Below are 27,302 nucleotides of genomic sequence, written 5' to 3'. Positions count from 1 at the left end.
CGGTAGGACTTCCATCGCCCGGTTACGTCGCCGAAGTGGACGGCCATTAAGGCCCCCACCTATCGGAACAGAAACACTCATGTTAAATTACACATATTTTAAATTTGTATATTTACACGAAAACCATTGTATCACTACTAAATATAGTTTGCAGAAATACTTGGTTCGGATTCTTATCGCAGAATTTATGCTTTGTGCTGTCCCAGTACCTCCAAAAGTTACCTAAAGTTATTTGTAAACTGTTCGCTGAATAGCTTTCCAGTCTTTACTGCGCACATAAATAAGCATACCAAAATTAAGTCAAATTATTGAAAATTTTATTATCTTCCCCACGGTTCAAAAACAATTCTTCAATGAAACATTATTTAAAATATAAAACTATGCCCAATTTTTGTAATAATAACTCAGTATTATCTCGAAAAAAGCATTCATATTTTCGAAAATTACTATAGCCATATGTTGTACAAAGTTAAAATATATTTCTTGTAGTATTATAAACTATTACTTGGCAACTGGTTTCCGAAGGAATTTTGGTTAACTAAAGAAAATGTTTTTCTGTTTACGGTATGCAAAGCTTTAGTAGAAACCACGCGATTTAAAAACTGCCCAACCTATCCGAGTCATATCTATTTACTAAAAGCATTTAAGAATACGCTGAGAACGGATGTGAAGTTATGTTTCAGTATTTCGTTTCCAAACGGTATACGTATTTAGAAGAACGAAAAAGGCTAAAACGTTTTTGGTTTCATAATACGTTTTTTAGGCATGAAACAGCCGGTACAAATTATTGAAAGCGCTCAAGCGACTGGGAATAAACCTTTATTTGAATTTCCCTGCTAAACGACGTACGAATCTCTGTGTGTCAAAGCGTCATTCACAAACAGATAAAAGTTTCTTGAACGTGTCTGATTATGAGTAGCTTTTAAAAGCCATTGCACTTGTCTATATAACTTCCATTTAATGGTTTAGTCTTTAACGTACAGTTTTTGGACAGAGAAAAAGGTTTAAACTAGTATAACCACGTACGATTTTTTTAAAACATTTTACAGTTAGTATTGGTGCTGCTTTCTGTAGGATTTTTACAGAAATATTGTATCGATGGTTGGCAAACGTCCGCTATAATGCATTGGAACCAGTTTCTAGCCTCGCGCAGTGCACCGTTTATTAAAATGGTTACCCTTTTGATCCCTTACTGGGATACGGTTTGGACACTTTTGGAATACGACCCGCGAGTTAGGTTACGTTGTATCTCAAAAAAGCAGTGCTTATTCGCTACCTTACCCAAACTTCTTGCAATACCGCGCTATTAGTATTAGGGCACCTATGCAAATAAATATTGTTTTTTAAATCAATGTGATTAATGGAATGAAATATTTTATATTCTCGTAGCTACAGAGCTGAGTTATGAATTTTGCTATATTAATTAATTAGACGGTGTATAGTGTCCATTGCCTGCTTCCAAATATTGTAACTTCCAGATGTTTTGCATTCTTTTTTTGGGTCATTTGAATTGTGTACTGTAATTACTATTTTTTATTGGTTATCCTGGGCGTATCAAAACAACATAGTCCATGGTCCAATGAGACTGCATTTCATTTATATATGGTATTCATTCCAACTTCTCGCCAAAAATTCGAGACACGATTGTTTCGTGGATTCACTCTGTAGCGACGTAGACAAGTAAATACACGTCTGCTTCACGTTGAAAGTTTGACTTCAGTGCTCTTGACGACCATGATCCAGTTATGTAAAAGGCTAAAACTTTATGGCCCAATCAGGTGTAACCTGTCTTGCTATCGGCATAGGCACGTTGTGTATAGCATGGAGGAAAATAAATCTGCAAAATAATTGTGCCTCTACAATTAATAATGAGAAGTTTTTAAAAATACGCCAGTCTTCAGCTGTATCGTTTACATCATATCACCTCGTAGTTGTCCAGGACTATAGTTAATATTTTTGTATACTTGAACCAACCTTTTTTAAATCACATTCAGTATGAGTATTGTAATTCTTTTGCTAACCTGTGCTACACTATTTTTTATAGGAATCATGTTGTTTGAATTGGTAACTAAAATTAATACAATTGTGAACGTATCAATATATCCTGACATTTTAAAACCTGTTTCACATTTTCAACATGAGTCAACGGGACAAAACTTTCACCGTGCTAGTCAGTTTAAAATTTTTCTCCTGCACTTCAACCGAAATTTAGTTTTCGCGAGGGTGCAGCACTTTTCCTTCGAGTCCCGAGCACTTTACAAGTTCCACGCAGTTCGCGGGGCTCGTATAAAAGGCCGCCCAATTACCAGCAAGAATGGACGCCGAAAGCGTTCGATACTGTAAACTTATCGCGTGCTACTTTCCTACACTTCTTCTTTTTCTCCTCCACCATCTCCTCCAGCCTCTCGATCCGCCCTCTCTCCCCTGCTCGCTCTCGTCTTCCGCGTCCGGGATTGGTTGGCGACACTTGCTCGAGTTTCGCGTTACTTTGCCCGAGCCGCCCCTCACCTCTCACAGACTTCTCTTGTCGCCGTGAACAAAGAGAAATTAGCCGAGGGAAAGTTTATATCCTCTGAAACAAATAGAGACACCTGTATTTCGCAGGAAATTCTCACTTTTTGTTAGACTTCAACCAAACTGGGTTCATGCTTTTGCAAAATGTGTTTCATTACTGGCTTAATGTCGGAAAGTGTTGCTTTCGCGTTTAAATGGATCAGTTAGAACGTAGTTACTAGGGGCGTGTATTTTTTACGTAATAATCTGATCACTTATTAGCCTGCAATGAGGTATGCCTGTGATGGCGATTGCTTCCATGTAATTGGCGACCGTCTGCAAGAGAAGCCATTTCCCTGTTTGGCCAGGCCATTCAGGACGCTTCTGCTCCCGCACTGGATGTCTAATATTGGTGTGCTGACCGTAGACCCAGACAACCACGAAACACAGACGATGCTACACAGTTTTAACACACAGCTGGACTGGAATCTACAAGACAACAGTTTGTCCTAGGAAGTGTGCGTCTGTGCCATCGTTGTGTTGTCGTTGTGCTGTCCATATTATCTATTTTGTATCATCGTTGGTTTGGTCTGTTTGTCACGGTGTTGTCCAAAGTTTTATTGTGTGTTTTTTCTGTTATTGTTAAAACAATTTCGTTAATTTCAGCCCACTGTTTGTCTGTGCTGTGGTAAATTTTCCAACAAATTCCTTCTTCGAAATTTTCCTTGCTGTATATGAGTTCAACATGTGACATTGGCTTACTTTGTCTTGATTTTTGTGTGTTTGTGTATTCATTTTTCTTGTTCGTTCTAGTGGTTTCATTATGACATAAAGTTATAACTAGCAATTGCATAAGTCCAAGAAAATATTTTAAATCATCTATTTTCGTATAGTGGAAAGCTTGAAAATAAAACTTGAGAACACAAAAACTAATACAATAATTGTCACCTAGTTATCGCCCAGTGATCAGGGACTGTAAAAATTCGTGGTTTCAATTAACTTTAGGTTAGACTTCACAATCCCCTACATACTCGGGGAATGCTCGTTATCTACTGAATTCTGACACCTGTCAATTGGAATGCTTGGGATTCGATACTTACTTGGTTGAAGCTTTTTTAATGGGTTTTAATTCCTTCAGATCAACTGTGATTAATCATAGAAGCGTTATGAAGGAACGTGTGTTTGGATTCTAGTATAACGCGTAATGAATCAGTTAAATTTTCTTATCTCTACCAATTATCATTTTAAAAAGTATTTACTACATATAGGCCTAGGCAACTTAAACCGGACTTGGAGCGGAATGAATCAACAAAAATATCATAACTCTGCTGATACATTAATAATTTGTAATTGTTACGCTTTGTTCATTCCTTTTCACCCCTTCGGAGAAAGAAAACTTTGTGTTTAATCACTGAGAAGATCAATGTGTACAGACCCGGAAATTTGGCGAATTCTTTCAATCCCAAGTTAGAATGCGTAAACATATAATTTTCATTGCTGTGATAATTGGCAAACAATTATTCTGACACTCCTCTCTATGGCTGCCTGAATGTTACCAGCTAGCTTTAATGACCGAATCATGTCGACTCACTCAAAAGGAGGAGAGGCTTCACAGTAATAAATCTGCTAATATAAAACCACGTGTGTGTAGAGAACGCCGTGAATGTGAATACATCTTTATAACAGATGAATCAATAAAATTATCGGATCTCTATTTATGTGCATACAATAGAGCACTAGGTCTCAAATACGACCAAATGTTGAGTTTATAACATTGCAAATACCTATCTCTGATATCATCAAGAAATAGGTTTCTCGTAAAACATCACGGTGACTTGCAGCCCGGGACACTAGAACCCCGTCAAGGCACATGAGCCGTTCTCGCCCGACGCTGCTTTCCAGCCCACCCAAGCCCTTTACGCGAATTTCAACCCTTCCAGAAAGGTCCTAATCTAATTCTCAGAGCGATATAATCAACTTCAGTCCGAGCCCAGATAAAAAGTATCAAGATTGCTGACGCTACAGCCTTTCCTGTTTCCCCCTTCCCCCGATGGATCCTACTCTACCCCTTTTCAGGACTCCCACTCACAGCGGAACCTCGTCCCTTTCCCTTCACCCTATGTCTCCCCCCCCCCAACACCCCCCATTTTCACCCTTCAATCCTGACAACAACCGCGTTCCTTTCAATCACCTCCGCCCCTCGTCATACCGCCCTGATACTCCCTAGCACCCCTTGGGAACACCCGAGGGAGGGGAATGAAAGGTCAACGAATCTGACTTCATGATTAAAAGACGATCACTTCCGGCGGTTTCCGTCATCGCGCGCCCTTCCGTTCCCCCGGGGCCGTGCGCCCGGGCGGCGAGCTTCCTGGCCCGCGCGTCAGTCGGACTCTGTGCTCGCTGGCCCGCACGTCAGTCGGACTCTGTGCTCGCTGGCGCGCACGTCAGTCTGACTCTGTGCTCGCTGGCCCGCATGTCAGTCGGACTCTGTGCTCGCTGGCCCGCACGTCAGTCGGACTCTGTGCTCGCTGGCCCGCACGTCAGTCGGACTCTGTGCTCGCTGGCCCGCACTTCAGTCGGACTCTGTGCTCGCTGGCCCGCATGTCAGTCGGACTCTGTGCTCGCTGGCCCGCACGTCAGTCGGACTCTGTGCTCGTTTAACCCACACGTCAGTCGGACTCTGTGCTCGCTGGCCCGCACGTCAGTCGGACTGTACTCGCTGGCCCGCACGTCAGTCTGACTCTGTGCTCGCTGGCCCGCACGTCAGTCGGACTCTGTGCTCGCTGGCCCGCACGTCAGTCGGACTCTGTGCTCGCTGGCGCGCACGTCAGTCTGACTCTGTGCTCGCTGGCCCGCATGTCAGTCGGACTCTGTGCTCGCTGGCCCGCACGTCAGTCGGACTCTGTGCTCGCTGGCCCGCACGTCAGTCGGACTGTGCTCGCTGGCCCGCACGTCAGTCGGACTCTGTGCTTGCTGGCCCGCACGTCAGTCGGACTCTGTGCTCGCTGGCCCGCACGTCAGTCAGACTCTGTGCTCGCTGGGTTTCAAACTACCGTGTTTTAGTGTTTTAACTGGCTACAACCAGTCAAATAAGTAGGGGCAGGCATTTTTCACGGGGAAAAAATTATGAATGCCTCTTAGATTGTAACAAGATATATCCGCACCAGCGGTTTATTCCTTGTAATTGGCGGCCGTCTGCGAGAGAAGCCATTGCCTTATTTGACTGGACCATTTAGGACGCGTTTACTTCCACGATTACTTTTAATGCTTACAGTATAAATGTACCTGAAAGAAACATTACTAGAGACCCAGACAGAATTAAAGGTCATAGGTGTGCTCAACTCATGCTCGCTTTCCCATTGGTGAATGTCTTAGAGAGAACAATGTTATACTTGTTAATTAGCACTATCTAACTCGCTTACTTCTTTCCTAGCTAGTCATCGTGCAGTTTAACTGGCAACTAAAAATGTGCAAAAATTTCGGTTCTCTAAAAATGACCAATCTCCAAACACAGACGATGTTACCTACAGTGTTTTAACTCTCAGCTATTCTCAAAAAACCTTTTCAAAAATAATACGAGACGATAGCAATGAACAAGGGAACAATTGCCTTCCCAATTTAGTGTAACACGCCAAATTATATGACTTTACTATGGACCAATTAGAACTCTCAAAAAAACCTGTTGATGTATAGGCAGGTTGATTATAGCCTGGAGTGAAATTAATTCGTAAAATAATCGTGGCTCTAAAAATACGTTCTGAGTTATTTGTGTACAAGGGGGTGGAGTTTGCCCTGGAACCAGAAAATAACGCAAGTTGTGATAGATCTAGGACCTTAATGTAATTATGAAGAAATACTTGAGAAACATGTTTCGAGAAATATTTTCGCCTCAAGATACTTTTCATAACACTAGCTTTACCTTGCTGCTTCGGAAAAATCTGGAACGTCCAGTGGCAGAGTAACCGCTTTTTCATTGGTTTGGGCAGCAGAGGAAAATCATGTCTCACCGAAACTTTCCAGGAAATATTAAACAATATGTGCCCAAAATTAAGTCAGTGTTTATAAATTAGAAAAAAAATAATTCGATGAATTAAAGTGTATCCAGCAAAACTGTACGTGCATTTTTCGCAAAAAAAAAAAAAAAATAGTATTAATTGTAAGACGTGGTTATAATGATTCCAGAAATCACAGGCAGGAAACTATTCACTTTTTGACACATATCTTGACAGGAAAAATTTAGCCGAGTGCAAATGACTCTACCAATGACACATTACAAGCAAAGCGATATAATCACTCTGTTATTAGGTTTTAATACACATTGTTCATCTCTCCGTTAAATTTCTTTCCTTGCCAGCCATATTTGACGAAATATATATTGGCCCCTATTTAAATTGGTTTATGGGATTCCAGCTTCTAATTCACAGAACGTGTGTAATTCCCATGAATATAAAACTGTACCACATTAAAAATATTTTATTTAACCAATAAAGTAAAAAATAATATCAATATATTGTTTTCATGTTAAGACATTCCATATCCTAAACGATTTTGTACATTAAACGTATGTTGCATTTGATTAAAATACCAAAGTACCAATAATAATTTTGAAGAATTTTATTATCAGAATTTATATATATATTTTTTTAAAAAACAAAATTGTATCAGTACGTAACTTTAAAATAACTTACGTAAATAACTAGGGGTGTTTGTAAAATACAAATTGTAATTTAAAGTCGAGGGGAAAAAAAAGGAAAAAAAGTGTGAAAATTATTATCTACGTTATCATTTAACACGAATATTTCACTAAGTGGCGTGTTAAGCTTGAATTACAATTACAAACGTCAAATAGTTACCTACGTTGGATAGTGATGCAGGGCCATGCACTTTTCTCGCAAAAAGATTTCTAGATCAAATGTACGTTAAAAGTTTGTAACGAGGTCATTGTTTCGTGGTTGGCTGGGTTTATTTCAGGTACATATCTACTGTCAGCACACCCGTCACAGTCATCCAGTGCGTGAGCAAACGCGTCCTGTGTGGGTCGGTCAAATAGGACAATGTCTTCTCTTACAGACGGCTGCCAATTAAAAGAGAAAATTCACTATCGTAGGAATACCTTACTGAGGTCTATTGAGCAATCAGATTTTTTTTCGCGAACAATACATGCCCCTAGTGATAGATTTCAATGCAATGCCATGCCTCGATAGATAACCTGGGATTTTGCTAAGTAATTCTTGACATACCTGCAAGTAGTAAGTGTTGTTTATGCTACGTATAGAGGAAATGGGGGGGGGCGTCAAATATATCCCCCCCCCCAAAAAAACAAAAACCAAATTCTAGAAATCTATCATTCCAAACAATAAAAGTAAATAATTTGAAATCAAAGGGCGGGAAATGTGAATAACTACCTCCCTTTTTTTCCCCATTATAATTCCACTGTTGCTCTTGCCAAAAAAATTACATTTTATTGTAAATATTTAGATATAATGGATACCTTGAAATAATGTTAGATATTGTAGCATTTATTTGGAAATTTTTTGCTAAGATGACACAAAAGTTTATTGTTATTTGTGTTTGCCCGTAGGTTGTTATTTTAATGCAGAATCAAGCCATTCAGTCGCAATGAAATTGGGTTATTATTGGTACTTTTAAGTGCAAAAAAAAACTTACCTGGCCACTTACAGCTATAGGTACTGGGAAAATTCCCGGTTTCAATTACCTCCACGATAGACACTACAATACCCCAAACACTCGGGGAAATGCCATATGCTCATTGGCTACTGACTTGTGAGACCTGTCAACGGAAATACTTGGGATTCGATACTTCTTTGGTTGAAAACTTTAAACCAATCATATAAGCAACATGAAGGGAAATGTCTTTGGATTCTAGTATAACGCGAAATTTACCGGTTTCTACTGAAAGCCAGTTTAAAAAAATCTTGGGTACATTAAAAACATTTCATAAATTATAAAATAATAAAGTAATCTTCTCTACCATAAAATCTCTCTTGTTTCCGATTTTAATACATTAATAATTTATTACTATGCTAACAGCTATTATAAGTTGGCACCCAATGTAACAGATAACTCAAAAGTTTCTCGCAGCAAGGATCACACAGAACAAATTGCTGATTATAATGGACGCTATTTTTATTGAGATTTACTTAAGTTTAAATTTAATTTTCGTAGCCCTTATAAAATAAAGTTTAAAAAAAGAACAACCAATCCATTTGAGGTTTATAAATTACTGTCAATATTTAAGCAGCATGTATATCAATCGCAGCATACTTGAGCACAATGTTATTTGAGAAGTTGCCTGCTTCTTCAACGTATTCATTTAAGGGGGATTAAGCCTCACCATCTCGCAATTTCAAATATTTTGATACACATGCTAAAAAGCTTTCGTGGAGAATGTTTTGGTTTGATAGGACATAGAACTTATCCTTGGCTACTTGTTGAAGTCAACACTCATGAACTTATGTAATTATTATGGTATTTGTAGACTGTCACGTGAAAAATAACAAGTTATATACTTGCGGCGCTTACAGGCTAAAAACAAATGTGGTTTAGAATGTCTGAGATATGATTTATACCTTGACATTCCCCAAAATTGGGACAAAAGTTCCAAAATTATAATTAGGTAAAAAAAAAATATGAAAAATCCAAGATGGCGGGGACTAATCCCCCTTAAAACGCCAATAGATTTCATCACGATTAATACCTCAAAATAAAATTTAAGAAGGTCATGCTCACCCAACCTATCTCTCTTTGAAATCTTTTACAACGTCTTCAATCCTAGGTCAGGATCTGAAACTGCAAGCCGGGGTTAGGAATCGAATAACGCTGTCTGGTATTTGGCTCATGTGCCTAAATTATTTCTGTCACGGAAACAGCTCCACTTCTACAAGCCGAGATAAAAAGGGTTAGGTTTAAAGGTAGGAATAAAAATTAGTATTTATAAGTAACATTGGTTTAATCTTAAACTCCAACTACCCTGCTGGGAGTCAAATTTACTTTTCTGTTATATAATAACAAAAAAATTAATAAATTGAATATGAACGTCATTACGTTTATTACAGAATCAAACTAGTAAGGGACTGCATTTTCCCATTATTATTTTACGACAGGCTAGATAACAATCGCTTGTTCATTCAACTATACCATATCATTGGTTCATGAGTCATTTGAGAAACAGCACCCCCTCCCCTCTTTAAAGAATAAAAGCAAATGACAATCAATGAATAGGTACTGTAAAAATTCGCGGTTTAAATTACTCTAGAATAGGCTCCCCGATCTTCTACATAATCGGGGAAATGCCACTTGCTCTTTGGCTACTAAGTTGTGAGACCTGTCAAAAGAATGTTTTAGATTATATAATTATTTGGTTGAATTGTTTTCAATGGCTCGAAGCCGTTCAGATAAACTGTGAGCATATCACAGAAGTAATATTATGAAAGCACGTATATTTGGATTCCAACACAACCCAAAATGAATCCGTGAAATTTTCCTGTCTTTACCCACAGTTTATCTGAAGGACTTCAAGACAGTAAAAAAAAAAAAAAAAAAAAAAACTTCAACCAAAGAAGTATCGAACCGCAAGCATTCCAGTTGACATGTCACAAGCCAATGAGCAGGTGGCATTTCCCCGAGTATGTGGTATTGTGGAGTCTTTCCTTGAGGTCACTGAAACTGCGCATTTTTACAGTTCCTAGCAATAATTCGCAGCAGCCAGTGAATAAAAGAGGCCGAACTGATTATAAGCATGGCATAAAAAAAAATTAAAATTAGTGCAAAATTGATGTCCTAGGTCTCAGAAAAATAAATTCTGCGTTTAAACGTAAAACTCGTAACGCAATCAAGTTACTGATCGATTCAGCAAATAAACAAATTTACGAACCGACAGTCAAGAGGTCACACCACCTTTACGATGACAAATCAAAATTGTTGTTAACTTTATATTTAAAAACTCTCATGTCTTTACTTCAAGCAATTTCAAAGTACGGCACAATATTTTAGGTTTTTATTTCTTCCAAACAATATCTTAAAGTTTTTTTCTTTACTATGGGTTTTTATATTTTATACAGGTTAGTGTGTATAATTATACGTTTGACTTTCGTATTCAACGCTCCCAAGAATAGTAAACCAATTTTAAAAAATCTACATTCGTATGAACCAAATGTAATACGAGCATAAAGTAAAATATATCAGAAGTCAATGTGACAGAAGACGTGTGAGGAGTCTATTCCAGTACCAGAAAAAAAACTTATTTTCCTGGTATCTACCCATTAGCACATATCTAAATCTGAGAAGTACGTGCGAGGTGTGATTACAAAAAACGGTGAAAACTTTTATCACGAACAAAGCAATAATCTTAAATCAAATTTGAACTTTAGTCCTTCGAAATATTCTTCTTGGATATCAGTGCGCACTTATCCCAAGGTTGGTTCCATGATTGGAATTACTTCTGGACGTGGACAGACAGGAACCTTTTGTTCGGCCAAAAACTCACGGATCAGAAGTGAAGTGCGGCACTGTACGTTATGATGGAGGAAGCCATTGGCCTATTTTACTGGTCTCCGTTTCACAAACAAACAAGTTTTGTTGGAAATCCATGACCATGATCGATAAACCAAAATTTCGTGCGTTCAAGTCGCAAGTTAGAATGCAAACCTTCACTTTCTCGCACTTTGTTCATTATTGGACCACAGTTATTTAGACACGCCTTTCTACGACCGTGAGTCATCTATGCTCAGCTAGGAGAGAATCAAACGAATCAGATATTGTAAATTTACAAGGATAAAAATGTTCTCGCTATGAAACTAATCAATAGTAAAGCAAACTTATGATCAGTAACCTATTACAATGAATTCTACCCTGAAGGCAGACGAATCCGCGAAATTATCCTGGTCTCTATCCATAGCGCGCGACAGACACGGTAATCACGACCTCACTCTCCTGGCTCAGGAAGCCGACTGACAAGTAACAACTGGTTCAAACTTGACACTGAATATCTCAACGGATCAGACTATCGGACTTAATGGTTTAATTATAAGAAGCATCAGTGGTTACTGCTATAAAATTCATTCACAGTATATTTTTTTATCATACATTCTATAAGTACTTACTCTCGTCTACACCTGAATATATATTTGTGAAAACAGATTCCCCACTGAACGGAAATAAACCAAGACCAGAGATGGAAGTCAAATTAAAACAAGTACTTGATGCAGTCGAACCTTATAACGCAAGCATCTAATCATCAGACGTTACTAAACATTCCATCGCAATGCGCGATTGGAGTAATTTTCTCACAGCATTTTTTAATGCTAAAGTGCATGCGCTTTATGCAAGGGATATCAAAGCTGCTTTTAACGAGAAAATATCAGCCAGTTTACCGCGAGCCGTTGTATCGAGTGTAGATAGTTACCTCTTGTCCTTTCGAAAGTGCTTATCGATCCTGCTGTTTTTCTCTATAGTTCTTAAGTATATTTTTTCTTTCAATAACTTAATTATATAATCGTGTATTTATATAGACTTAGTTTAATAAACAACGGAATTCTATTTCATCAATTTCTAAACTCTAAAAATTAGTAAAGTTACAAAATATTGTAAAAGTAATTTTCTTTAATTTAAAGCAAACCCAGCTCTTTTAATATGAGCTAATAAACGTTCTATAAATGTCGTTACTTTCACGTAATAAGCGTGTGAAGGATACCGGAAAAATAGTATCAATAGTGATCTGCAAAATTTGCGTTTCTTTCTGGTAACAATGTGAACTTTACACTCTTGAACACAAATAAGTCGACGCTTATTTTACATTGGCTGCCACATTTTACCTTCCGGCTGGATTAAATTTGTTTGTATCATTTGTATTGTGTCCGTGTCCTTTGGGCTGAGTTTTTACTTCCTATGATCTACCTATATAGCAGTTCAAGTGTATAAAGGTATTCATTTCAGCCTCTCCCCGAATAATAACGCGAATTATGCAGTTTTCTAGTTATCAGTTGCTCGTAATACAATAATTTAATTAAATTTATTGCGGTTCACTAAAACATGTTGCTCGTGTGTAAATGATTCGGCATCGGTGATGGGTTCTCGTACGAATTTAATTATGTTTTAAGATTATGGCTTTATATGGTTAAGAGTATTCTAAAATATTCGATGACACGTGTTCTTTATCATTTCTGGGCATAACCTTGCGATTAAAAATTATTAATTATATAATTTTTGCTTAGCAACAAATGCTTACAGTTAGTGTCAAGGATAAGCTAGCGCAACGTTAAAGTAATATTTAACTCTGGAAATATGTATTTTTACTGAAATGTGTCGGATTTTTTTTTGCAGTAATTGCACATACTCATAATTTTTTTCTTTACGTCTCTATTTGATGGAAGTAAATGTTTTGTTTCTAAAAAGTATTTTTCTAGTACCTAAACTTGTTTGAACTCGCCGGATACGTAACGGAAACACCTGATTTTATAGTGTGAATAATAGCGAGGAAAATCTATTCATTGTAAAGTTGTGTGGAAATTTTAAAAAAAGGCATACAGATGCCGTATATGTAGTGGTTAATAATGAATATATATTTTTCACCATAACTAACATCAGGTTGAAGTGATTCAACACCTATTATTTTATGTTAATGAAAACGGAAATAGTTAGAGATCATTTTGATACTGCCAACTTAATAATTAATTAATTTAATAAAACATTTGGTTTATATGTTATAATGCTCCTTCGCTTGTCGAACAAAGTGTCCTGGCTTGGGTTGATGAAGTGTCGCGCCTCGCTCACGTCGCCGCTGGCTTGCAGCACTCGCGGGGTAATCGCGTGTGCGAAGCGCCCTCTCTCAGCACGTCCAGGGATTACGGGCTCGGCTTCGACGCCGCTAATTGATGACTGCGGAAACCGGCCCGAAAATTTGATTGTGGTGGTCAGCTAGGGGGAGGGTGGGCTAATTAATGGCCGAGTGAAAAGGCGTGAAAATGCGGCCGGACTCCCGCCGCGCCCACATAAATCCCACTTCACGTTTACAGCGTGAACAGAGCGCAATCGTCCGTTTCATTGGCCGGAGTGCCGACGCGTCCAGCCTGTTGAACTCCCGAGCCGAGACCAACGACGAGCAGTTCTTGTTCCGGTCGCCAACAGCGAAGGATTAACCATGGAAGAGGATGCATCTAAACGAATACCTACCATACAGACAAAATATTGTTCTCTGTAGGATAGAAGCTTCTTTACAAGCTTCATTAAAAATATGTCTTTAATACGTAGCTACTACGTAGTTTATGTAGTTGACCTAATATATCTAAACTTTTGCTATAGTTATTATTCACCTAGTTTACCTGAAACAACGTATTTCCAGTATTACCCAGATTTCAATTTAATCAAACGCTTATTTGTTAAGTTTTTTTTTTGCATCATGTCGCTCATACCTAATAATCGTATGTCGCATCCGCTGCATAAAATGAAATCAGATCCATGAAGAAAAAAAAACAAGCGCCACTGAATAAACTTAAATGCATAATTGATGGTAATGTGTCCGTGTAACAAGAACTCATTTCACAGTTGCAGCCGTTGCAAAAATAATAAGAAGAAGAAACACGAGGGTTTTGGGATTTCCTGTCAAATACGAGGCTCCTGCGAAACTACTTAGTTGTTGAACATACTAAACAGAGTTTGTAGTTACATACATGTAAATCTGTAATAGAAGACTCACCACCGAACGAAGATAGACCAGAGTTGTCGGATAGAGTGCGGGCTGGGACCGGCCCGCCCTTCGAAAGAAAAAAAAAAAAAACAATAATTCGCAGGCGATTGAACACCCGTGAGTCGGTACAGACGTCCGCACTTGTTTATTTATTTTTCCTTCTTCGCGACACGGAGAAGGGAGAGAGTGGAAAGTCCGCTCGCGAACCTCACACCCGTCGGCGAACCTTCCGTAGAGCGAATGGGGTGGCGCCGAGTACCGGGCCCAAACGCGCACAGACGCTCGCGAGAAACGGACCGCACCGCAGCGCGCGAAACCACTGACTGACGCCCTGGACCGCTGGTTTCAGTGCCCAGCCTCTCTCTGGCCCCCTCCCCTTCCCTGCTCCAACCCTACCTTCCCCTACCGCGCCTCACCGCTCCCCTCTACGAGCAAAACGTCTGGTCACCCTCCTCTACTTCCCCCTCCACCCTGGTTCCGAGCTCCTCGTTTTACGTGCTCGTGCTGCTATCTAACAGAATTAGCGTCTACTTCGTAACCAAAATTCACCTCCTCCGCCCTGCTCATTCCTTCCCCTTTTTCGCCATGGGCAACCGCCCACCTTTCTCGCTGTTGCTCTTACCCACACCAACGCGCCAATTTTTTTTTTGTTCTCTTTCTCCCTCTCATTTCCCATACCCCGCACCAAAACTTTGTGCGGACCCGTGCCGGACAAAGTAAATCACGAACAGAAAAGTGATAGAAATGGTAGGCTACTTTTTTTTCCTCCTCTCTCGAGCGCAAAGGAAACAACATTATTATGCATGGGGAGTCTATTAAATGACGCGATCGTTTGCGCAGAAAAGACTTAAAACTGTTGGAAGGAAATGAACTGTGAAACTAAAACAGGATTACGAACCGTTCCCTTTTTTGAAAGGAATCCTTTAGCGGATTCAACTCCGTCCCGCTGCCTCTCCGTCTCTCTCTCTCTCTCTCTCTCTCTCTCTCTACCGCTCAGATTAATTAACATAAGCTTATTTTCAGTCTTCTGAATCGCACTTTGGCGTGTTTTCGCAGCAGGAATGTTTAAAACGTTTTCGAAGAGGAACTCTTTTGGTTAACGATGCAAAAATTATGTTTTTTCTTTTGTGAGTTAAGGGACTAGGCCTACAGCTTTGAAACTGGAGAAATGTATTCACCTGCTTTACAGAAATTAAAATTATTTCTTCGTTCACGTAACATGATCTCACTCTCGGTGCTCGTTTAAACTTGTTGTTGTAGAAAATATCAGTAATGTACTGCTTCGTGTGTTTATGAAAAACAAGCCAATACCTGCTGATGTCAAATATTACATGTTGAGATAACACAGAGAATTCAATCCCGTGAGGAAAAAAAATCAAATTATGTTAGCAAAGCTGATCATAATAGGCTGACAGCAACCAGGATGATAAAATAGGATCAGTTAATACGTAAAACCAACTCAGGCACCAAACACCCACATACATACGACCCCAGTGGCGAAACAACTGATAATACAGACAGAGGCGAACGCATGGGTGATTTCGGTTGTGGGGGGGGGGGGGGGGGATGTGGGGTGTGTATTTTCCCCCACTTTCCGAAATCCTAAGAAATCCTTAAAATAATTTTAAAGCAAACAGAAGGCAAAGGGATTCTCCCTCCCCCCTCAAAAGCAATTCTGCGTACGCGCTTGAATACAGAAGACACAACGACATCACGGAAGAGCACAGCAGGCTCTCTACGAGGTTAAAAATGTTCATGTTCTTCATGTTCTATTTACGAAGAACGCTGGTTACAAATTATTCAGTGATCTTCGTAAATTAACGGCTATCTTTGTAAATTTACGGACATTGAGTTAACATACTTTGAACATGAATGAATATCCAAAAGAATTTTTGATATTATAACAAAACATACGAAAACTGGTTACGTTTGCAGCAAGAACACTATTATTTGGTCCCCGTGTGTGATTACTTTTGTTAAGAACGAAAAGTAAACTCGGAAGCCAAAATGCGGCACAGTTTCTACGAAGATTCAGTATTTCTAAATTACGAAGAACTCTTCGTTTATTTGAGTTAAATTCATCATTGAGATGACCGAAATCAACTGTAATTTCTAGCATTGTATGACGAAGTAGTTGCGATAGTTAGGGAGCTTGCACATAATTGATATTTTATTAATTTCTGATAGCTTAGACCTCACGTCATGCACGAAAATAACCGTCACCACCACGGAACACGACATACTTCAGCCCAAACACGAGGTATTGACTCAAGAGCAACTGTCCAAGTCAGAGTGAAACAGAATACTTTAACCCTTAGGAGCATGCCCATCGGTCAGCTACCATTCTCCTCCATATCCCTACACTTTTAAAGAACAATAAACAATTTTAATCATTCAAGTAAATTCCTTTACAACTGTCTTTGTCAATTAGTTAAAAGCCAGGTAACCAGTTGAATGCATGAACAAAAAGTCAGGTTTGAATGTCACATAATTGGATGTAATTAGTTATTGTAAACTTACTCTTACCTTAAATATTTTAATGATTATCTATAATTGTAATTATTTATCTTCGTTTTATAAGAATGTTTATTGATGTAGCTCTATTCATGGCTTAGGACTTTTCCAAATGTAAAACTTGTTTTTTTTTGAAGTCCCCTGAAAAAAGTAATCAAATAATTTTTCCCAGTTCTTACAAGTCTGACAGAATTCAATAATAACTTTACTGCTTAAAAATAAAAGATTACATAATTTTTGTTGATTCAATCTCGAGCAATTAAAAAAAAGTTTTATTTACTGAGAGTGATGTTTAAATGTAAGGAAACCTAATATGATGGGTTATATATCCAATCTCTTAACATCAGCCATGTTCAGTCATTGGAAAAAATATGAAGCTCTTAGTGATTTTGAGAGACTTGCAAAATTCGTGTTATTTTTTTTGTACCAAGATAAACTCCACATACTTGTATACAGATTAGTTGGGTCGGAGTATATTGTCCATTGGCTGCTTTCCGTGTTGATTGCATGTGACTGGTTTATTTTATATTATAATTTTTTTTAGTGTCGTTCAGGGCATGTCAAAACTACATTTGATACAATGATAACGCTGTTCAAGAGTATAATGGAATACATTCCAGCCTTTCTACAGATAATGACGTGACCATTTTCACTGCGTCGTCGTATTCCACATTTTCAAAATTTTGATAGCCACCTACCGTTCAAAGACAATAGTGTGTGGATCTAAGTGCTTCTGCCTTTTCCCTGGGCTCTGATAGTTTGCATTCAAATGAATACGAATCGGCTTATCAATACTAATTAATTTGTTTCACTTAAACAATATTCATAATTACATATTATGCTTATTTCTCAAGTGAATCAACTCTTTTTAGTACAGACGCTGTAAAATGCATTTTCATAAATTTAATTATCTTTGATACATAAAAAAGAATTATGCATGCAATATCGAACATTTGACAGAGGATAATGATACCAGAATGTTTTTTTTTAAACTTAACTTTGCCTTTCATTTTCTAATATATAAGTCTTCGACGAGGGTCACGAACTTCTAAGAAAGTGATTAAATTGCTTGCGCGTGGCTAATGAAATCTGAACCAACAAGGCTTTGTTAGTTTCCGTTGATCGACGTTTTCTCATGCGCAAAGATTTTATAAGAGAGTAAAGAACGTGTAGTAAGTTGGGGTAAGTTTTCCCTTTGTTTTAGCGACTAAATAAGAGAAAGAAGTTGCCGGAGCAATCAGCTTCTCTGCTTCTTGGGGTAATTTACTCCACCTTCGTAGAGTCAAGGAAAGTGTCGAAATGCCGGTTTTGAAACCGCCCCGGTAGCAAAAAGGAACTTGAAGGATTGTTCTTGCACTGATTTATTCGCGGGATTTCAGGCCTGTGATTAAGGAATGGGTGACTCCCATGGGTTTCAGCGTTGTTCAGGATCCTCTGAGGCAGCGACTTCTCAACATCCATCAGTCACTGTCCTACCGTAACCCCAACAAACCTGTCCTGATAGGTTCCAACAACAAATGCGTTAAACTTCGAAATTGTAAGGCGTATTCGACGCGAATCGAAATACGAGGAGCCAAAAAGAAAGTTGTGAAGTTGTTACCATTGCCGAGTGTACAGCCATTTCTGCAGACAAGGATGCTGGTTTTAGTTTGTATTTTTTTGTATTTTAATTTTATTCATTAGGTATCAATGGGTGTGTATTATAAATTGGTTTTATATAAAAATTATAAAAGGCTTTTAGTTTTTAAAAATTTATATTTCTTCTATTTATCACTGTTACCGTAAAAGAGGACAAATATTTACGTTATAAAAAATTTACTTAACCAAAATTCTCAAAAATTAAGATTTTTTAGGCAATTCGTAAACGTCAAGATGGATTCCTGAAAACAAATTTATAACTACAAAGGCTACAGACAAACGGTAATACAATACCGTATAGGACATGAAATAATAACAATAAATTTTTAAAACGTTTTTTAAATTATTTAAAAGAACAAATATTGACATCAGGGGACTGAAATCAAGACATTACAGATGCAAGTAATATAATTAATAAAATGATCCCTTTAAGGGATCTAGTATGTTCAAGGCATTACTAAAATCGTAATTATTTATAAAAATAATTTTCATAACAAAGAATAACTAAAATACTTCTAATCATATTTACTTTGCTATAGTCTGGTACAAGTTAATAGACACCAGCATGTATAACTATCAGGAAGAAATAACTGTTAATACTACTCGAACGGCTGCAGATGAAATTATAGATCCATGCTGACCTAAGAAAAGCTAATTTTTAAAGTTTGTATAGCATGTAAATTATATAACAAGTACCATTTTACGTAGCCTGCTACAATCTACGTATAATATTTTAAAAATCTAACATGGTGGGCTAGAGCTACAAATTGTTTAGCACAAATAGGTATAAATGAAAACTATTTTTGTATTAAGTAGATATCAAAGAAATACAACATATTGTAGCCTTTACTATAGTACGACTTTCGGAAAGTTTTTTTTATAGTTTTTCGTTTTATGGTCCCTAGACCCCAAAACCATCGTCAACTCAAAAGTTTATACATATATATATATCACATTTTTAGGAACACGATAACTGCCGTAATTTTTTTTCACAAATCACTTCCAAACGTTACATAAAACATAATCATGGAAAAACTCGGTCAAATTCGTTAATAGGCAATATCCGACTAAAGGGGTAGAAATGGGAAAGGTTTTTAGAAAAACAGAAAAATCGCTATAGCTCCCATAATATCATGAACATCGCACCTGTTTGAACGTATTGTTACGATTTATGATGTGGGGAGAACTCTCATCTTAAATTAATAGCCTAATTAAGTTTTATTACAGTTTTATTGATTACTTATAATTACATTAATAATAAATAATTAATAAATAATTCTACTTAAAAAAGTCCGATCACAAGTCGCTGGCACTTAAAAATGTTTATTCTCAAGTCACTCAATGTCTGTCAAGTTCCACAGTTCGCATTCCTCACTGGAGCCAGACTCAACAGTGGTTCGTCCACACACACAGTCTCGCGCCACTCAGCCGCCGCGCTCTCACGATCCAGACGAACTCCGCGTCGCCCACTCTCAGGTGTTAGTCTCTCACCCTCTTCGCCGATGTCGCACTTCCCTTCGCTCAGAATCCGCTCGGAACTCAGCATTCACGCGGCACTCCGCGGAACTCGTCGCGTAACCCCCGCGGAGGCCGGCGTCGCGGCTTAAGTACCGTAGGGACACCCTTCTCGAACCGACGAGAGCGGCCGTAACGAGTTGCGTCATCCCGGGCTGACCCGATGCCTGAAACATCAGGAATAGCGTCGCTTGTTCACGCGACGGCACGCGGACTTCCTCAATACCGCTCAGCGACAGATAACAGCGCCGAGGCAGGACGATGCGTGCGTTCTGAAGGGAGGAAGAGGGGTAGCGACAACCCTCGTTATCCACCAGGCACGAGTGGCATGTCTTAGGTCAATGAATGGCGCATGACGTCAATTGCCATGCGGGGCCGCCAGCCATCTCTGAACCTGGCATCGCAGTCTGGTCTCTCGCGTTCGTAACAGTATTATAACTCGTAGGGGTAATATCCAAAAAATTTATTTAAATACATTTTTGATACAACCAACCATAACTGAAAAGGAATGGAATAAACAAGGTTTGGAGGACAATGAAATTCATAACTCCCTTAGTAAGCACACTATTGAATCCGTTCGGATAATTTTATCTAAAACATTTGTCTAAAACAATTTTTGATAAAACGATCTATTGCTTAAACGGGATTTAAAAAGTGGTAGAAGTAACAAAAATCAAAAATACAGTGCCATGTGCACTATTAAATACATTTTTATTTATTATAAAATAATATATTATTACCTAAAACTTTCGTCTGAAATAATTTTTTATGACTTACTATTACTGCGAGGGGTGGAAAATCACAGAGGTTAAAAGACAAAAAAAAAATTGATTCCTCAGTCATTAAAAAATTAAATCCGTTCAAATTGTTCGTAAATCTTAAACGTATTATTTAAAAATATTGTCTTAAACAATTTTTGATACAACTAACCATTGCAGACAAAGAGTCGATAAAGAGAGGTTAAAATACAAATATAAATGCATTATTACCATAGAAATCACGCCATCAATTACGTTAAAAACTTTTGTAAATCATATAATTTTTATGTAAAACTTTTATCTGAAAAAGCGTTTGATAAAAGAAGCTATTGCTTAATGCGATTGAAAAAACCAGTAATTCATAATTTCCGTACCATGTACACTATAAAATTCGTTCTAATTTATTGCACATCCATGAATATTTTCTACTAATTTCATCTGAAATTATTTTTTATAGGACCTACCATTAATGTAAGGGGTGGAATAAACTAGGGTTGAATGACAGTAAAATTTATAACTCTGTTAGTTGGCACACTATCAAGTCGGTTAAAACCGTTTGCAAAACCTACAAATATTAGCCTACCTAAAAACATTTATCTGAAACATTTCTGATCCAAATAATCACTGCAAAATGTGGATAAAAAGGTGTTAAAATACGAAAATGAATTCATAATTCCCTTAGTAAGTACACCATCAAAAACGTAAAAAAAATTATGTAAATCTTATAATTAATATAAAACTTTTGTCTGAAACCATTTTTGATAACACAAACAATTATTTGCAAGGGGTTAAAAAACCTGAGGTTGGAAATAGAACGTAAATAAAACCACTACCATGAACGATTCGAATCCATTTTTATTTTTGTTTAACTCTCTAAATATTGTCTAAAACCTTTTTTAAAATAATTTTTTATCCAACCAACCATTTTGAACAGCGTTCCCGCTATACGTGTTATATTCTATAACAAGGACTACGTAAATTTCGCGAAAAGATTTTCAGGCCAGTTGTTGTTTAAAACATTGCAGCGTTCTCTGTGTTTCGTGGTTAGCTGGGTTTATTTCAGGTACATATCTATACTCAGCACACAAGTCACAGACATCCAGTTCGGAAGGAAAAGCGTCCTGATTGACCATGCTAAACTGTAGACAGCAGCCAATCACAAAGGAATAATTGCTAGTGCAGGCATACTCAATTGCAGTCTAAAGAGCGATCATATTTCATCGCGAACAGTAATAAAACTTAGCCTATAGACTGGCAAAAAATCACACCACTGCCACATTAGTCTAAATCAGCCAAATTCACAATTTTTTTCTGGTACACGATGAACTCCACACGCTTGTACACAAATAAATCGGTGTCTACTGCCCATTGGCTGTTTCCACGTTTTGCCTTCCGGCGAGATTGCATGCGATTCCATAATTTTAATTTCGTAATGACGTTAATGATTTTCTTGTTGTTATGAACTTTTCAAAACTTTCTACTGCCGAATGTTAAAGCAGTATGCATTCTAACTTCTCTCCAAATATCAACGCAAATTTTGCAGGTGTATACGCATAAGGGTTGCTCATAAACTGTGCAATGCCGGAGGTTGGTGTGGAACCATATACTCTTGGCTGTGTGATGATGACGCCTCAGAAATAAAGACCTCAACATACTCTTTCACGTGACTCATTACCGGCCATTTGTCCATAATTTTTTTTTGTCAGTTTGTACTATTTTATTGTTTGTAACAGTGGAATAATAAACTCAAAATTCTCAAACATTGCAAAACATAGCACAGCAACTTCTCTGAATGCTTGTTAATAATTTTTACTCATGACACTGTATAAATCAAACTTTTACTGCTTGGATAGACATATTGCATTTTATGGAAATCTACCAACCCGATACAAATCGAAGTATTTAAGTACTTCGGGATACATATTTGCAAGCGCAAATTATTATTGTGATGATATTGTTATTTTGCAGTGTTGTTGAACAAAACATGTTGCTCTGAAAAAATTAATGAATTTTCAAATACTACATAAACATAGAAGCACTTTTCCAAAGCAGATTAAGTGTCCACACAAAGAAAACAAGGGTTTCTTGTAATCACTCAGGCAAATATTTGGATGGCTACTTACCACAAAATGTGGACTTTTCCTACCTCAACTTACCTATATTGTATTGTTGGTTTCATGCACTTTTAATGGCCTGTTCTTCAAAGAGGTGTAAAACCAAATCAATTTTATTACCTAGATTTATAAAACGTAACGTTTATAAATTTTTTACAAATTAATTTGTAAATCCTGGATATGAGAAGTTTTATTGAAAAATGGAAGTTCAAAAGCTGATTGCCAAAAAAAAAATACTTTTCAGTTTTATTTGTAAAGTATATAAATTAAATTTTATATGGTAAATAGTTAATGGAATTATATACTCAAAGGTGAAATTAAAAGGCTTTTGGACTCCATGATCCTTTATTCACTGTAGTAGGAAGATAAAATTAAAACACTTTAATATGCAGGTATGTAGATTATTTCCATAAAACAATTTTCCAGATATAAATTTTAAATTTTAATATTATCAACTGTAGGCGTTGTAGAGTTTTGGTTCAAGATTACAATGAAAGAGTAACTCAAACAATTTTAGATAAGCGGTTGCGCGAGTACTGTTGTGTAGTTTTCTCTGTTGCAGCGCCGCATACGCAAAATGGTGACTTCTGAGTGTAAAGCGTAGTTGTGGTCCGCAATTTGCTAAAAGTAAATCTGTTATTTTAGTTCACCGTATGTAGCAATAGAATGGAGCCTCTCCCCATTGGGATCTCTTTGTACGTCAAAGTCCCTGACCGTTGAATTGGTCGTAATGGTCGAGACGACAAAGCTCTCTTTCGCTGGCATCCACGTTCACCTGACATAACGCTATACGACTTTTTTTCCTTGGGACTTTATGAAAAATCGTGTCTACGTTCCGCCACTACCTAATGATTTGCCAGAGATGAGACACCTATTCAAAGAGGTTATTGCTCCCTTTATTCCAGACTTGTTAACCAAAGGGTAGAAGAATTGGACTTTAGTTTAGATGTGTGCCATATAACTAAAAGAGCACATATTGAATATTGTTAGGAAAAACCAGGTTAGGTTACATTCACATTGATGTATGATTGGTTTTATATAGTCTAAATTAAACTTTTATAATATACCATTGAAACTTGGACATTCTTGTGAGGACATCCTATATTTGATGAGTGCTCATAGGCAGGAATCTGGAAAATTGGCTAATATTTCGCGATACGATACAATTCAAATATGTATACCTATAAACTGTTTCTGATATTGGCACAGACTTTACAGGGAATTATCTTGGCAAATGAGAAATCCTCAACTAAAAAATTATCGAATCATAGGCTATCCAGTTGAGATTTCTTACCAGTTAGTAGTCAATAAACAGGTCACCCTTTTCTGAATATACAATGGATCGTGGAGTCTTTGCCAGAGTTCATTGTAAACACTAATTTTTCCTGTCCCTACTCATTGGTGGATACCGGAAATATTCGCGGTTTATTTCGCGATAGGCTAGAATCTAAATGCGTTTGAATATTTGCATTTCAGTGATTGGACAAGAGTTTGTCTGAAGGACTCCGAGCCAGTGAATGGCCCTCAACGAAAGGCGTATCGAAGCATAAGCATCTCAGTTAACAGATGTCACTAGTCATTAGTCAATGAGCAGGTGCCATTTTCCAAATACATATAGGATTTTCAATTCTATCTTGGAGGTCATTAAAACATACTCATCGGTTATAAAATATCACTGGTTGCAATCGCCAACACAACCTTTTTCGTTTGCAAGGTGGAATAAATTTTGTTCAAAAATAATTAATGAATTACTTTCAGGGGAGATTGTGATGGTGACACGTAAATCCAGGGAAGAAAAACACGAGATTCTCGTTACAGCCGGCTATCACAAGTCTTCCAGTTCCTTCTTCAGTCTTAACCTTTCCCCGCGCCACGCCCATCCCCCTCCCACTGTTCTCTCAGCCCAACTCTCCTGTTTTTCGGGCAGCACAGTATCTTCTAGGCGGAGAGTAGGCTACGTGACCCGCAAGCGAAAGGAACGTCTCGAAATAAAATATTTTAACGGTGTTTTACCATGTTGCTTTATGTAACTAATACTGCTGGACTCCCACATCCCGTTCACACAATACAGTTCCAAATTTAACTTACGGCTTTTGCAGAATCAATTCCCAAAGGTAGGGGTGAATATATTTTTATCTCTTTGTTTCGCAGCCGTCTTTAAAATTTTATAATATGTACAAAGGTTTAACAGCTTATATTTTTAAACAACGGATACAATTTGTAAAAAATTTTACAAATGTTTCTAGAAAAAAATTTAAGCTACACGTTTCGGTTGAAATACACGAATATTTGTTTTTATTTTCAATAAATGAAGTAAATAATTGTATATTAAGATGAATATATAAAATTACATTTACAAGTGATAACTTATAAAATTATATTTTATATTAACTCACATTGCATTTGAAAGCCTGTATACACACTGGCGTAATTGTAAAATTTATATTCTATTTGTCACAGTAAATTTCAACTACCAAGAAACTAAAACAATAAATATGCAAATTGACGAAAACCCATTTAATTTACAATATGCTTTTGATTATATAACACTGGATTAAGGGGGCCGCCTAACTTGGCACACATAACAATGGGCAGAGTTTCAGAAGATACAACACGATTTGTAAACTGCTTATGATATCCACGCGGTGTCTGTTTACGAAAAGCATTTAAAAATACGCTTGGGCCGATGTTTAATTATGTTTCCGTGTATATTTTTTAAACTGTATTTTAAGGAGAGTAAAAACAGCTAAAATGCGTGTTTTCCCTATAATTTTAGTCATGAAACGCCCGGTAAATTTATTGGAAGCACACCAGGGTCTTGCATAGGTAAACACTTTTATCTGGTTTTATCCACCAAATAATTGTATTGTAACCGCTCAAATATCATAGTTTACGTATGCACGACGAGAAGACTGCGCGCCAGTTCAGAGCATTGCGCTTAGAGGCGATACTGTGCTAGAAACACCAGCGAGGTTCGCACTTATCATCCCGCTTCACTAATACAGATACACACCTTAACATGTTATGCAAGTAATATTTTCATTGCTTTATTATTTATAGGGCAATACTTATTGCGTGTTTTCATTAATTAGGAGATATGGCTGGAAGCACATGCACATCTTCTTCACGTTGATGATTGTACACTACAGAGATCATGACGCGCTCGTAACGAACATGCGCCATTCATAAACAAGAAGAAGTGGTTTCCCAATCACATGTGTTTCCTGCCGAAGGATGTGACCGTATTATCAACCAATGAATACAGGCCAGTTCAATCGAACCTCGAATGAAAAAATTCCTTGGATTAAACGTGGCACTACTAATACTGCTAAATGCACGGACTCCGATCCCAATATAATTTGACATTTATCTCGCAAATTTTGTAGTGCCATAACTACAGCTTTTGCAGAATTAGTTCCGTGAAATTTAATTAAAATATTCTTATCACCTCATTTCCCAGCCATCTTGAAGTTTCTCAACAATATTTAATACTTAATTTTGTGACAATACACAATACCAAATATTTGGTCCTTACAATAACATAAATTGTGTCTGCGAGGTAGATTTCAGGTGACAACAAAATTTTGTAGTTAGTAAATTTTTTACTAAAACAATATTTGTTTCAACCTTAACAAAAGTGTTATTAAGTGATGAGAAATATTTTTGTGGAGGCAACTTAAAACTATATTTTTTGTAACTACAGACAAATAATGCTATTATTTAGAAAAGGCAATTGCTAATTATTTCCCCAATAATTAAAAATTTTGCAATGTGTTTTCGTTTTCAAAGACATCGCTATAGCTTAATAAAAGTGCATATTTGCGATTGATTTGTTCGTTGTTTAAGAATTTTAATTTAAATGAACATTAGAAAATTTTTAAATAATTTATGCTAGCTCGCTTATTAAACAATGGCTGAACCCAACCGATTAATTATTTTTCCTACTACTAAAATAAATCGAACTAATATTTCTTATCACTGAAAAGACTAGTACAGCTATGTAAACATCTTTGCGTACGGTAACCATTCATCCTAATTCAGTTAACCCAAAATAAATAATTTAAACAGCTACTTTATTTTTATTTATTTCGCGCTTTCGTGAAATAAGATAATTTAATTTAATTAGAGAAACTATAAATATTTTCGGTGAGCTAAATCAACTCTGTAATTCTTAATGACGATAATTAGGAATGTACCTACATTATAAAAATATAATGACGGTTAAGAATGTACTTTTAGAAATAAGTTGGAGCTAATGCGTGTTTGAAGTTGAACTAGTGAAACCGAACCAGATACGAGAGTAAAAGGTAGATTTTGCTCCCTCCTCTCCCTCCTTTATTTATCTGGTTCTTTGAGTGATGAAGTAGCCATCCAGCCACGCCCAGATTGTGGTCAAAGAGTCCGCGTTACTCGAACTGATTATTTTAATTACTAAAATCAACCTCGAGAATTAAATCTTCACACACATTAACTGCATGTTTATATGGGAATTATTATGTCACTACCTTTAAAAAAATGTTTTGGTATATAAAATCGACATTTATTATATAAATTTAGATATTCTCA

General features: G+C 37.2%; 1 long non-coding RNA gene across 2 annotated transcripts in view; it reads right to left on the bottom strand.

Annotated features, from left to right (window-relative positions):
• LOC134529660 (uncharacterized) overlaps positions 1–27,302 on the bottom strand; it is a 526,173-nt gene that overhangs the window by 363,185 nt on the left and 135,686 nt on the right. The window contains exon 1 of one of the 2 annotated variants that reach the window (XR_010074659.1): positions 14,207–14,494. The exons of the other annotated variant lie outside the window; for it this stretch is intronic. This is a non-coding gene — a long non-coding RNA (uncharacterized LOC134529660). Of the gene's footprint in view, positions 1–14,206; positions 14,495–27,302 lie in introns of those variants that run through there. 2 annotated transcript variants of the gene reach the window in all.

This window comes from Bacillus rossius, chromosome 1 (genome assembly GCF_032445375.1).
Source record: "Bacillus rossius redtenbacheri isolate Brsri chromosome 1, Brsri_v3, whole genome shotgun sequence".
Taxonomy (NCBI): domain Eukaryota; kingdom Metazoa; phylum Arthropoda; class Insecta; order Phasmatodea; family Bacillidae; genus Bacillus; species Bacillus rossius.
Note: the sequence above shows the minus strand (reverse complement) of the source record. Positions and strands in the feature narration are given on the sequence as shown.